Here is a 14,848-nt window from a genome sequence, read left to right as displayed (position 1 = left end):
CAAAACCCTATATATTGGCATTTTTGTGTGACTTCCAGGACCGGTCTAGCACTTTAAATTCAAGACAGAAGTATTCACCACATTAAGGCAAGGAAGAAAAGAAGATAAAAGCTTTGGGGAATATCAAAAATAGCTGAACTGCACAAGGTTGAATGCGACCTTCTTGTTGAAGCCATAGCTTAAAAATGACGGACCTATTAGTAAATTGATCTATACTAACCTGTAGAACTAGAAGGATTTAGAAAAAAATTCAACCCAGTTCATATTCCTACGAAAGAAGCTTATAAAATAGCTTTTCCATGTTGACTACTAGCAGAATGGATGGAGCAGTATTCGAGCATGCATATTAAACTTCAATTAAAGAAAGAACTCACCTTGCAGTTCAAGTTAAACGATGGACCATCTTACCAAAGCTAATAATAAAATAAGAAGCTTAACTGCGAAGGCAATCGCGCAAGCGTGGGAGGATAATACCTCGACAGTAGAAATGAATGAATCTAGGGATCTGCCTACTGTGAAAAGAAGATTGAGAAAAGCTTGGCTTTTTAGAAGGGTGACAATAACGGAGCCTTCTTTTTAAAATGTTAAATAGAAATTGAGAAATTACAGTTGACTAAAGAACATAAAAATTGGAAGCAAGAAGATTGGGAGATAGTTTTGTGGAGTTATGAGTCAACATTTGAGGTTATTGGGTCTAAGATAAGAGTATGTGTGCGCAAGTCAAAGGAAGAACGGATGTTAGATCCATGTCTAATCCCGATTGTAAAACACGGCGGAGACTTGGTGATGATTTGGGGATGTTTTGGAGAAAGGGCAACTGGAAACCTGGTAAAAATTGAAGGGATTTCAAAGAAACAAGGCTATAAGAAAATATTAAAGGTGCTGGCAAGAACGTAGTACGCCTGATCGACAGAAAATTCATCTTCCAGCATGAACAATATGACATGAATTCCTCGATGCTGTTCAAAGAGTATTTGAAAGAATTGGAAAAAAGAATGTAGCGATTTGGCCATTACAGTATCCTACTTACACCAACCAAAAAGACGAAAATTATTTGTTAAAATTAAGTGTCGAAAGGAAATATCAAAATGGTGCGCTGAAAAAAAAAATCGAAAGGTGATTATATCAATGAATCATAAAGTTACTACAAATAGAGATTAAGTAATCTAGGTTTCTTTTTATTCAACACCTTTATTAATTTACTGAATGTAATCGATAATTCTACATACTTATTTCGATTTTGGGCAACTCCGAAAAGCTTATAGCTCCGATGCGTTCTCTTTCTGTATACCTATATTTCGTTTAGCATTTGCCATAAAAATAAATCATTAATACCACCTCAGAAAGATATTTTATCTTTTCCACTATTTAACCCATCCCAAATTCCTTGAAATATACTATCAATCTAAGTCACACCTATGACCAATAAATCTTAATCCGTGCCTGCTTGATCATTACTAGAGAAATTTGCAGCCACGGTGAACTTACGAAAAATAACCTTGACATTACATAAATTCAGCATTCACTAGAAGACTAAATGCATCCGGAGCTAGAGAGAGATACCGGAAATTTATTTGTGTTGATTGATGATCTCGTCCATGACTAATAAATTTTGGCATGAATTCGGTTCTTTAATCAGAGATGAATTCATATTAGTTTGCATCAGATTTTTCTTAAGAATTCACCAAAATTTTAAAATCTCATAATTACAAAATGTATAATCATAACATTCTTTTCGAGTATAATTTGAAATAATTTTTATTGAATAGGGCTTCAGAATTAACGTTAATAAACAAAATATCACCTTGTCTGTGTCCTTTACTGTACAAGATATATAAATGAAGGAATGCTAAGGCTACAAAAAAAGAAATATCTATTCAAGGGCAATTTTTATGTACGCAGATGTTTACAAATAATCAAGTGGTAACTAATGAAGACGACGTACAATATATGTTGATGTAATTAACTTGATTTTTTATAAGATTGGGTTTGATAATGAACAACGAGTGCCCCTCGTCAGTGTTGGAATAGCTTGGATAAATGTGTTCACAGATACTAATAACAAAAAGGATATTAAAAATAGGATGAATAAATTGTTTAATGACTTGATTTTGATGTGGTCAACACAAACAATGTAATAATAGGAGTGCTAAATCTGGCGAGACAAATATGGACATATACAGGAAAAGTTTCAGCTGCTATTTGGGTCAAATAATTAACAGACTATCTCATTCCTCAGCTCGTTTTAGAGCTTTTTAACCTCTTTCCCAGAATTATAAATAATTTGATTTGTACGAATCTCATAATCAATTGTCGAGAATAAAAAATAATTAAATTCAAAGAAGAAAAAGAACGTATTATTGAATATTTTTTTTTAAATGAAACAGCGAGCACAAGATGGTTTTGTGATGCTGCATTAGCTTATTCGGCCACGCGACTATGCCAGGACATAATGCTTCCAACTTCAACATCCAACAAGCGAATTTGGGGTGATGGTGATCTTTTATGTTCACACAGGACCAAATAAGCAGCCTGGGTATATTTTAGTATGAACATTTGTATATTTCTAATTGTAAAAATATTGATCACTACACAACGGCGAATGAAAAAAGTTGTCAATGACAGGTGTAAGAGGTAATTGCAGTTGAAGAGAGAAGGGCGACTGATATCAACACGTTTCAATAAAACATCGTTAAGTTAAAATGATTCCCTGTGTTCTTATTTTATTTTATTTTATATTTTGAGTTCAAAGTTCATTATGTGCCGGTGCACACATCTTATTGTCGCTTGTATTAATTACCGCGCGCTACATTGTCAAAACTTCTTATTTATTGCACTCTTCAACCATATATGTCATATACACTGCAGCTAAAGGGATCTATTGTATCCCTTTTTATTATTGATTATTATAGGATATAAGATCTCTCTAGATGCCAAAGATCTTTATTTTCTATTCTATACTACAACAGATGTAATGCTCTAAAGTTCCATAGTTTCTCGTACTTTAAGAGAATGTGGATAAAGTTTGCGTCCTCTACATTGGTAAACACGTTGCTACATCTCTTCAGGTATCCATTGAGACGACAATTCCCCGACAAGACTTCTCTTAATATTCATTTTCTACTTAGCTTGATACATTCAATAGGTGTTTATTGGTTTTAGTTTTTATTATACTCTTGTAATGTATTCCCTATTGTTTTGTAGTCGTTTTCTCAAAGGGAGTCCTTCGAAAGATTCATCCCCCACTTCAGTGTGTCAAAAAATCCATTGGAGTATAACTTTTTGCCTTTCCCTAGATCATTCAACTTGTCCACGCACTTCTAAATTATCTCGGATCTTATGTCATCGAAGCTTAGAGCTTTTAACCCGAGGCCGCACTTCGGGAAGGTGGATGGTAGACACCTGCCTGGAGATTATCCAGCTATCCAGCAACAGAACTACGTTAGCCCCTTCTATCATTTAAACCATCCTGGGGAACCGCCTGGCGTCGTAAACTAACGAAAATGTGAGAAGTATGTCCAGGATGCATGTACTCTCCACCATTCAACCTCCATGAAACCATCTAGCATCCTGCACTGCGTGGCAATTGGAGAAGATGATAATAATTTATTTGCAAAAGTTGAACTGGACAAATTTCTTTATTGCAAACATTTCTGATTAAAGTTTAGTTGTGTATCCTCCTATTCGAGTATTTGTATTTTGAAACCGTCCGTGTACTATTTCATGGCATTTTTGTTCATTTCTAATAAGGCTTTTTGCTTTTACAGTTTTAGTTTTGAGGTAAATTTATTTCTCTGATTTTTGCGCTAATCAATCCTAGGTCTTGTTCCAGTTAATATCAAGTGAAATTTTAAATTTGCAAATTTAGTTTCCTAAAAATATTATTATTTTCAACATGTACCTCCTTGGCAATAGCAAATGGAACATCTCGTGAATGTTTATAACATATAAAATCCTCAGTTTTGTGTGTCCATTTTAATGTATAGAATTCAAATTAACATATTTTAGAGGTCAAGGATACGGTATGTAGTATAAAATATTGATTATGAAGACTATAAATTGACTAATTAATTCCAAATATCCTGAACAAAGCTAATAAAATAATAAAAACTTACACTCTTTACAAAATATATTTAAAAAAATTTGAAAACAACTTTATGACACTTTTTGTGTATACACATAGGTACCTTTAGTTTACAAATATCATTATGTATATACGTAATTATGTATTTATTACATCATCACTGTTCCAATTTACGGCACTCGATTGATAACATCCAGTTATTTAAAGAAAAAATATGTGTACAATGAAAGTATCAAGAATAAACAATTAAATTATTGGAAATAAAAAATACAGCGAAATCGATCTATTATCCATCTTAATGAAAAATTGTATGATACGCATGATAATCGTAGTAGTAGAAGCTGCTCCAAATATAGTACAAAACATCAAAATAACTCATCCTGGATTGAAAGTAGATTAGAATCCAACTTGCGTTTTTGTTATCAGCAAAAAAAAACATTAGAGATTAGTGACGGCGCGTGACGTGGGAAGGTGGTGCCAAAAAGTTAATAATATTCAAAACGAGCCTTATTTTTCGTATTGTTAAAAAGATGTCTAGTCCACAAGGTCTGTAGGTCTCTTACCGAACAGTTACAATTTAGAAAAAAAAAGCAAAAAACGGAAACAAGTAGGGTCATAGGTTCCTAAACAAAAAATTTTAAATAAATTAATAATCTTTTAACTTTTTAATATAGAACTTTTTCATATTAACGATAGTTGAAATCCATTCGTCATTCTTCCTAAGTGAAAATAGATTATAGTTTGTAATAATAAGATTACTGAAAATTGAAAATGTCATTCAAAGAGCCCCACGCTTTTATAAAAATTACATTAATATTCACAGCAGTAATTTTATTTTTATGCTGTAATTTATTTAGGTTCATTATTGCTAAAAGTGGTTTTGAAAGGATTTTATTCAATTTAATTATTGCTAAAAGCAAGTTTCTCGGTCGTTTAAAACTGTATTTTATTTTGTGGTTCTCAATTCAATTTGCTATTTTACTTTAATATGTACAGATGTGTAGCCGATGAAAAGTCATTACGTGTTAAAATTTTGTCAATATTACTGAGAAACAAAGCTTTAATTCCTTTCAGCATTGAGAAACGGGGTTCGGTTTCGTTTGTTGACATAGATATACGAGTAGTAACTAAAATTTTATGAGTTTGTCTCTTGGAAAAAATGCAAGTTTCATCTTCAAAAACAAAGATAAAAGCGAAATATTGCCTGTAACAACTCTGAGCTCTTCTTTTTCATAAATAACTATTCTGATTTTAGCTCATTTTTATTAAGACACGGAAAACATTTCACTTTTTTAAGAACCTACATTTTTTTTCATAACCTGCACACTTTCTGAATAAATTTAAGTTAAAAATAACATTATTGGTATGTGTTGTATAAAAGTATCATAAACTTCTGATACTTCTAAGTTTTAAGAGATATTAATAATTCGACATTTTTTTCTCAGCAGAGTAATAGACAAATATCGAAGGGACTTCAAAAGACCCCCTCGTTTTCGGACCCAAAAGCTGGTCCAAGCGCAAATTTTTGTCACGGCTTAAAGCAGAATACGAAGTACTTATTTACATAACGAAGAATGACTGTTCAAAATTATTAATGAGACAACCGTATTGATATTTCCACAGGTCAAAAATATGCAAAAATATTTTCATTCTAAAACGAATATTTCAATGTTTCGTACAATGGTAGTGCCATTGCACGGTGACTATAATTGACGAGACGCCGCCGTCGTTGAATATTCATGCTTGATCTACCAACAGGATATCGTAAAACATTGTAATTGTGATTAACAATGCACTTCATCACAGCTGAGAGGTAATTATAGTGCTAAATAGAGAAAACATTAAAAAAAGAAGTTCAATAATATTTGTAACATTGATTTTAACAAGACTTACTACACGGATATGCTTTTTCTCGGGAATTACTCAATTTAGTAATGGAAAACATATTGTCCAGAAGAAATTTGTTCAAGAAACGTGTAATGGGTTTTCTTGAAGCTCAAGTATAGGATACGATTTCGTATCATCACTCACTGCATTAGCAGATACTTTCTTCATACTCCTTGCTATATAGGGATTCATCTCCATAATCAATCATTTGGAGAATGGTTATTGCGTTCATTTCTGTTAAATGAAACATTCTTATAATCTGAAATGGTTTTTGCTTACTTTCTCAAGAGGTAAATGGAAAATAATTATTGAGTGTATTTTAGCGAATTTTGTTGAATGTTGAATTTTTATAATAAATCTAGAAACAATGAATATTTCCGAAACAGTTGAAGATACATATAGAGCTTAATACGAGTACATAAAGTATGTCAAGAGCTTTCTGAAGATTCCAAAAAATAAATAATATAGAAGGCGTTCTATTTAAATTAAGAACGTTAGTATTGGCCACTGTTATATGACATATAATTATTTTTTTGAGTAAAATGCACATATAAAACTTAATTGCACATATAATTGACGTATTTGTCCCAGGACGCCCCCATTTATTTATGAAAAAATTTAATCCATTTGCCTGTGCCATACCGTATATAAGGGACTCATTGTATAGCCAAATTTTACATCTGATTTATACTATTTTACTAGCAATAACATTTGAGAATATGAGAACTATAGTAGATAATCTAAAACAGTTTTAAAATTATAGTCTAGTGCATATATTATTTGCGAAAGGAACATAATAAAAATGTATATACTTAATTCGAATTTTTTTAGTTAAAATTAATTTCCAACATACCTGTATCTAAATCGATAGAAAAATATCCTTCAAACGATAATTAGATGCCAACACAAGATAATTTGGCGCACTACCGCCAACAATTGATAAAATTCGATTCGCGCTTCTCCGGTACTAAAACTATACTAAAAGATTAACAACGAACTTTCCAACTGATTATAAAATTTATTTAACGTCCCACCTCTGTCCCTGATAGAATGCGACTGAAATAATAAAAGGACGTTTTTGTATTTTAACATTTTTAGATTACCCCCACTTTTATTGGAATCACGTATAAAATGGGATTCCCTAACAGGTAGAAAAAATACGTCATTGGATTGTTCAACTTTAATAACTAAAAATAAAAATAATCGACGATGATAACTTCCTAATAAAGAATTAAGGATAATTTTTTAATGGATATTGTTAATGAGATTTTTTTTACGCAATTATGGAAACAAAAGAAAAGTTCTGTAATGTGAATATATGTTCAATGAATAAAATTATTCACACAAGCTAAAAATTTTGATCTTGTAAATAAACGAATTATGTATGGAGTTATGATAAAGTAATGTACAGAATTCGTGAAAACTACTTACAATATTTATTTTTGACCAAATGTAAAAACACGTCAAACAGTTCATTCATTAAACTTTTGGCATACGTCAAGAAAATAGAACGTCAAAATTATTGTCAATTATATCAATATTTTTTCAAATATTTCAAATAACAAATTATTTGATAAAATTTAGGGTTTATATTCCTTCTTCGTTGGACTATGGGTGTACAATATACGGGGCAACATCTAAAACAAATATTTTATTGACCATATTCACTATTAACCCTTAAATATTTGTATGGGGCTAATGATATTATCTCTTAATCAAGTATTTTGGGTAGAAATTCAAGAACCACTAGTAAATATTGATAGACAATTTTTAGCCGAGAAACAAATACCTTACTAGAGAATGAAATCATCGCCTACGTTGGCAGATGCCTTTATTAATACCAACTACGATGAATTTTCCATCGTGAATGATTCTAAATTTCCTATATATAAGTACAGTTACCGAAGTATAACTTAATATCTACAATCAGACGACTGAATAATTTCAGACACAATGTAACCAAATTATTTACAGATGGATCTAAATGTGACGATGGGAACAGCATTTTTTTGTTTTAAACATAAATCATGTCAAAAAATTCATCATAAACATTTTTTCGGTTCACTCTGTGCCTACTAAATTCAGTTAAAACTGTTGCTGTAATGACAGAATCAAAAGTAGTTTCACAAGCTATCGAACCGTCTCCTGCGAATGCTTATAGTCAGAAGCCTATTTTTGGAATAGAAAACTCAACTATCAATCAAAAATGACTAATAGACGAATTATTCTCGGCGATTATACGACGAATTATAGGCAACGAGAAGGTAAATAATGAGCCAAAATAAGCTTGCAAATTAGGAGAGCATTTTTTCTGGCAAGCTGATGTACTTAGTAAGCAAAAAATCTATTAGAATCAGTTGGAGAGCAGCAAAATATCAGAAAGTCACATCACACAGCAACTATAATGCGACTAAAATTAAACCATGGTGGTTTTCCAGGCACCTTTATAAATTGGGTAATCTACAGTCGCCATTTTGCAGCTACGAGAATGTATCGATCGATGATATGAATGATATTTTTCTAGAGTGCAAGGAAGTTGAAGCGGCGGTATCTATCTAATTTACTTATATATTTCTTTGACCGATTGTTACTTTCTTCTCCAAACAAACATTAGCTTTCTCTTGATATACACAAATAAAACAACTTTAGATACTATAATAAATTTCATTCAAGAAGCAAGATTAGTTCTCTAAATTATGCGTATTTGGATCCGGAAATTCTGCAAATAGATCCGGAAGCACTGCCTAACGAAGATGCTCTAAATAACGAATTTCCACGAATGAACCAAGTATCAATAAATCTTTTTCTAACGATTACTACTCGAATATCAACTTTTGGGGGTGCTGGGAGTCTGTCTTAACCCAGTGAGGATTTCCATGACAATCCTGTCGATTTACTGTACCAATTAAGCAGAACGTTACCTACAAAACTATTGAGAAAATTTGTATTTTGGCCACAAACGCGTTGATCTTTGTATGGGTGCAGGTTTTCTTTCTGTTGTAATTTGTGTGAAGGTTGTCTTCTAATGACAGCAAAATATCTAACTGCATCATCGCTTATTTCTGGTCTTACAGATTTTGGAATAACCTTCACGCGTCCCGTTTCATTAAATTATGCAACAATTCTAATTACTTAGCTAGCAATTAGAGGTGAATTGAACATATGCTTCTTCATGATTTCGATTTCTTTTACCGTAACCTACCATCACTGGACTTTCTATCTCACCTCTTTTGGTTAAAGGTGTACAGTATTAAAATTAGTATGAGACTAATTGTAAGGCTGGCAGTAACAAACAGTTATGGAAACTATTAAAAACATTGATTTAAACAGATTTTCTAACTAAGTAACCCCAAGTTAATTCTTTCTTTTACGTATTCAAATTCAAATATTTTATTAATTCCTTGTTTTTTCTTATTTCTTATATAATGAAATATTGATTGTACTGGATGTGTCATAATTTGAAACATCCAATTTAAACCAGCTTATTAATAATATACTTGCTGTGTGTACACTACCACCTATACTACCACTGCACCAACACACGCAATAACACTGTCTAGCTTGCGTTTCGATAAGCAAGTAATCCTCTTCAGATACTACAGGTAAACTGCTTCTTCTTCTTAGCCTGTCCTATCAAGTCCACTTGACGGTGGCAAGATCAGCACGGCAAAACTCTCTCTATCTTGAGCTAGTCTAAATAACTGTCCTGCTTCTCTTATCCCAGTTCATGGTTTTCTAATATTCTTCAACCAAGAGGCTTGTTTCCTTCCAATTCCTCTACGACCTTCAACTTTACCCACCATAATCAACTGGAGGATACTAATCCGGGTACCACGCATTATGTGTTCCAAATAAGTTAAACTTCTTACTGATATATTATATTTAGCATGAATATCAACGGTTCCAGAACTTTGAACTTACTAATAATAGATTCATTAATTTATTATTTTAATTTCTGGGAAGATACTGCTAATGTAGCTACCACGCCGGTTACATTAAAAGGAAATAGATTATTTCAAAAAAAGTACGTGGTGAACCATTTGAATGAACAAAGTATGTTGTATTGCCAGGAAAAACGAAATATCTAGGGTAGTAAGGCACCTTGGTGGAAGACTGACTTTGCACTACTTCTATTGCTTTGTATTTAGCGATTGTCAAATAACAGTATATTAGATAGTTAATAAAGTAAATATTTCATATAAGCTCGTATGCTATATGTTGCTTGAAAGGCTACATATGGAAAAGCTATATGATTTGCTTAATGTTGACTGAAAAATACTATCCAAACAATTGGCTTAATTCGAGGAACGTGCTCTCAGAAAAGCAAGAACCATTTTTTGACCAATAAGATGATGGTCACAATGTTTTGGTATTCGAAAGGTGTAAATTTTCATTGATTATTATTTACTCACTTAAAGTAAACTATAACTAGCTAATATGCTGATTCGCATTTTCCATACTTAAAATTCAACAGTGTAGTTTAAAATTTATATCAAATCGTATTTTGTCGAATATGTCCAGAATAAACAATATTTAAATAAGCAATTGGTGGCCAAAAAAAGTGTGTTGATTAAAAATAAATTAGATGTAATATTATTGAATTTTATCGTGAAGTATGATGTTAATTTTACTCTTAAGTATGAGAGTTTTTCAAGTAATTGGTAATAAAATATAGTGAATATAATTATTTTGAATTGGAGCCAATCATTAGCAAATTAAAATAATGTCACATCATACTTTGACTTGAAAAGGAAAAACCAATCTCGACAACTCATTAGGAATATCTAATTAAAGAAACATAAACTTCCTAATATCAATAAATAATACATTAAAAATAACCAACTAAAATTATATAAAAATCCTATATCCAGTAAACGAAACTGATATTTAGATAATTTACTTGTTTAATGAGCGACCCCTTTTTGTTATAAACATATTTAACGACCGATTAAAGTAATAAATAAAATAAAAGTAGCTGACAATATATATGGGGGACGAAACTAAATGTATAAAATTATGTGATTTAATGTTTGAAGGAACGAAAATAATAAAGATTCTAGACGAACACAAATATTAAAATTACTGGATGTTATTTAATATTGCCTAAAAATATGATGATATTGCTTATTGCCATTATTTCCATTTCCAAGATAACTGAAACAAACCATTTTTCCTCCTAATGCCAAGAGCAAAAAAAATTTGAGCTTCCAAAGCTTTTTTTTGTAAATATGCAGCTCAACATCAACATGACATGACAAATTTCGACTTATAAACATAAACATAGCTACTGTTATTCGCTATTGGAGAGATTAGACAACGGAGGGCTCTCAATACCACAGTGAGATATCTGATCGACCTAGAAATAGAGGGACCTTCACGACGAGCTGAATCGATATGTATATGGGAAAGTACTGCGACCAATTTGCTTGAATGGGTTTTCCGAAATGTTAGTTTCAGCTAAAATAATTTCAGTTTTGCTATAGTTTTTATTAAATTTTTGGAATCTATGCAAAATTTCAATATAACTGAAAAAACTGAAATTTTCATGGTTTTTAATTGTCGGTTGTCTGGAACGACCAAAAAAGCTAACATATCAAAAATTAAATCACTTTAGTTAATTAAAAAATATTTAATAACACTACACTAAGAGGAGGAAGAACAAAACTAAAAATTAAACTAAAGTAAGTGCCCTCAGCTTCCAAACATTTATGGATTCTTTGATCGTCACCTGGCTTTAAATTTTGTACCAACGAGACTGAAGACGGATGGAACTTGTGTTTTTTAAGAATACCGTTAATACTTATTTATCTCTGATATTACCAAATCTCTTTTCGCATCGGTTGATGAATTTTCAGGATACGCTCTGAAGTATCTCAAGACTGTAATTTCATTGGCTTCAATGTCGACAGGTTCCATTTTGCTGCACGGTGCAAAAAACTGACCGTGGGTTTCACAATTATGAATGAGCCGCGTAAGTGTATCAGGAGTGGGTCGTGATCTATCTGGTGATGAATGTCTGGAAGTGCTGAAAGTCTTCTTTCAAAGCAGATCTTTTTCTAATCTTTATAACCTTTCAAGAAAATCTGAGCAGATCCGTTGACATAAGAACTTTTGGTCAGGAGTCAGAGTCGCACAGACTTTTGACATGTGTAATTCCTCGTGTAAAATGTTTCTATCATCAATCATCATCAGGTTCCTCATTCGACAATCTGCACGCACAATTTGGTTGATTTTGGTCACTGTTTCCGGAGTTGAAACAGTCACAGGGCTACCTGGGCGCTGGTCATCTTCAGTACTCTCTCTGCCCTCACTAAAGCGTTTAGATCACTCAAAAACAAGCGCACGAGACAGAGAATCGTCCCCATAGGCCCCTTGCATAAATTTATAGTACTCAGTTCGATTGTTTTTTTTTTAATTTAACGGGAAATTTTAGATTGATACGTTGCTTCTGGTTTTCGTCACACATGGTTTTCTGCACTAGAAAAAAACACGTTCGTTTCAAACCGCTACTTCACAAATACTATAACAGTGACGAGATGTCTAGATACCCAACGCACTAGTCGTTTTTTATCCCACCCGTCTAGGGCGACCTCCTCTAGGCGCGCAGTCTCGTTATTTAATAGCCAGACCTCGTATAGTAGAAAAAGAACTACTTGAGCTTACGACTTGGAATCGTCTGATCTACCCTACTCATGAGGCTGATTATAATACTATAATATTTAGAAGAAGCTTGTATAAATCTGCTTCCTTAGCCGACACAGTTCTGTCATTTAGACATTTCTTGGCTGATTTCACTATTAATTTTGATTGAGGCTGCAAAACTTGAAATGAAATTCGTCAAGAAGCGATTGATCCTTTATCGACGGTACGCCCAGACCAGTAACAGAATAAATTCAACTGAATGGAAGAGTGAATCTTTTAATCAAAGGGAAATTTCTTATTCGTAGTTTGTTGTTTTATTCTCTATTTTTCATAAATTTGTATGTGGCGCATTTTCTTATCATTTATTATAAATAATTATAATTTTTTTATAATATTCTCATGACTGGATATATTTCTTATTCGTACTAATGCTACTTTTTGCATTATTCATAAAGTGTGTGTACATTTTTTTTTGGGAAGTTTGTCAATAAAATATCGTAAAATGTTACAAGTTTTATTCATTAGATAGAACCGTGATTCAGACTCGCCAATGTCATAAACAAAAGAATGAATTAGGAATGTTTATATATTTATGAGAATGAGGAAATATTCCATACGGTCAAGCTACAAATATGAATTGTTTATTGCAAATACGTCAACAGACAATTTTATAGGAAATTTTCATGTGTTCATTTTTTTTTAAATCCTTTTATTTGTTATAAAACTACCATGAACTATAATCTGCCTTTAAACTAGATAAAATTATTTGACTTAAGTTGGCGATTGTATACAGTAAAAATTCCCGATTTGTTAAGTCACAGACAGTTTTACGCAGCACTTTGGACATAATATGTTGATAGAATTGTGTGGATTATAAACAAATAGTGTCCATTTCTTTATTTTATGTCACTAAGCTTAGATCATACAATACAGTGGAGTGTTGTTTTGGTCGAGAAAGCAGCAAAAGCGTTTTCAATGGTTTTAGATTATTATACAAAAATTTTAACTGTTTTAGAACAATCAAAAATGATTCCTATTCTTTTTCAATGAATCAATTATTAATTCCTATAGAAAGAATCAGAAACTAATGTCTATATTTTCTGAAAATTTTAATGAAAAAAATTTAAATCGATTTTTGATAGAATGAATTCTCATGTTTGAAAAAACAAACTGAAAATCCCCACTGGTTGATGATAGTCCTCATAGATCTTTTGGTCTTCTTTTACTGTTGAGTAGCAGTTCATTCAACTATATGGTCAAAGATTGAAATATAAAATTATTATTACCACTAATTAGAAAATGTACTGCGCTATTCCAAGCAACACACTATCTCATTTTGTTATGTTAAATCTTATAATTATAATATAAGACCAAAAATACTACAAAGCTATATTCTCCGCTACAATTTCTAATCCTCTTATAAAGACCCAGACGCGTCTATCTTCGGAGTATTGCTCGCACATTTGGGACTCGGTTCTCTCACCCTGAAGATGCTAGAGTCAATACAGACGAAAGCAATTCGACTTATAGGCGATCCAGAGTTGACCAGAAACTTAAACAGTTTAGAGCATAGAAGAAAAATCTCTAACCTGAGTCTGTTTTACCGATACTACAACGACAGAAGCTTTTCCGAGTTGTCCAACATAATCCCACCTAGAGCAGTATTTGCAAAACCTACTCGACATACATACTTGGACTATTTCTAAAATGAAGTCGACACGTTAGTCCACGCTTAAAAGGTTCAAATACTGAACAAGAAATTTATTATTGTTACTAATGAATATAATCCCAGAGTAAGTATAAATTTTTTATGGAATGCTAATAAGAAGATCAAGATACAAGATGATTCTGCTGTTCGCACAAACAAAAAATATTATCATTCATTTTCCAGGTCACAAACAAGTAGTACAGCGTGCTTGTAGTTGAAAACTGTGGCTTTGGAGGAGGTATATTTGAAGCCCTGTTTATGTTTATATTTCTGCTATTTGAGGTTGGATCATGAAGGCACTAAAGAAAATAGACTGAAACGTAGCAAACCAGCATCGATTTGTAGAAAATTGTTAATTAGCATATGTGCCTTTATAATATTTGACAATTAATGAGAAATTAGTTAGCTTTTTATGGTCATTATAGGTACTTTTCGCCAATACATAGATACCAAATCAATCGGTGAATACTTTTTTGAAGCTTGCACGACTTTATGCAATTGCTTAAAAAAATTAAAATAATTATTTA

The 14,848-nt window shown here is 32.0% G+C and overlaps 1 protein-coding gene across 3 annotated transcripts in view; it reads right to left on the bottom strand.

Annotated features, from left to right (window-relative positions):
* Nucleotides 1-14,848, bottom strand: part of LOC130452463 (elongation of very long chain fatty acids protein AAEL008004-like) — a 54,082-nt gene that overhangs the window by 22,384 nt on the left and 16,850 nt on the right. The window contains exon 1 of one of the 3 annotated variants that reach the window (XM_056791764.1): nt 6,825-7,145. The exons of the other annotated variants lie outside the window; for them this stretch is intronic. The gene's annotated coding sequence lies outside the window, so the exon portion shown is untranslated. Of the gene's footprint in view, nt 1-6,824; nt 7,146-14,848 lie in introns of those variants that run through there. 3 annotated transcript variants of the gene reach the window in all.

Source organism: Diorhabda sublineata, chromosome 1 (genome assembly GCF_026230105.1).
Source record: "Diorhabda sublineata isolate icDioSubl1.1 chromosome 1, icDioSubl1.1, whole genome shotgun sequence".
Taxonomy (NCBI): domain Eukaryota; kingdom Metazoa; phylum Arthropoda; class Insecta; order Coleoptera; family Chrysomelidae; genus Diorhabda; species Diorhabda sublineata.
This window is presented reverse-complemented; position numbering and strand designations above follow the sequence as displayed.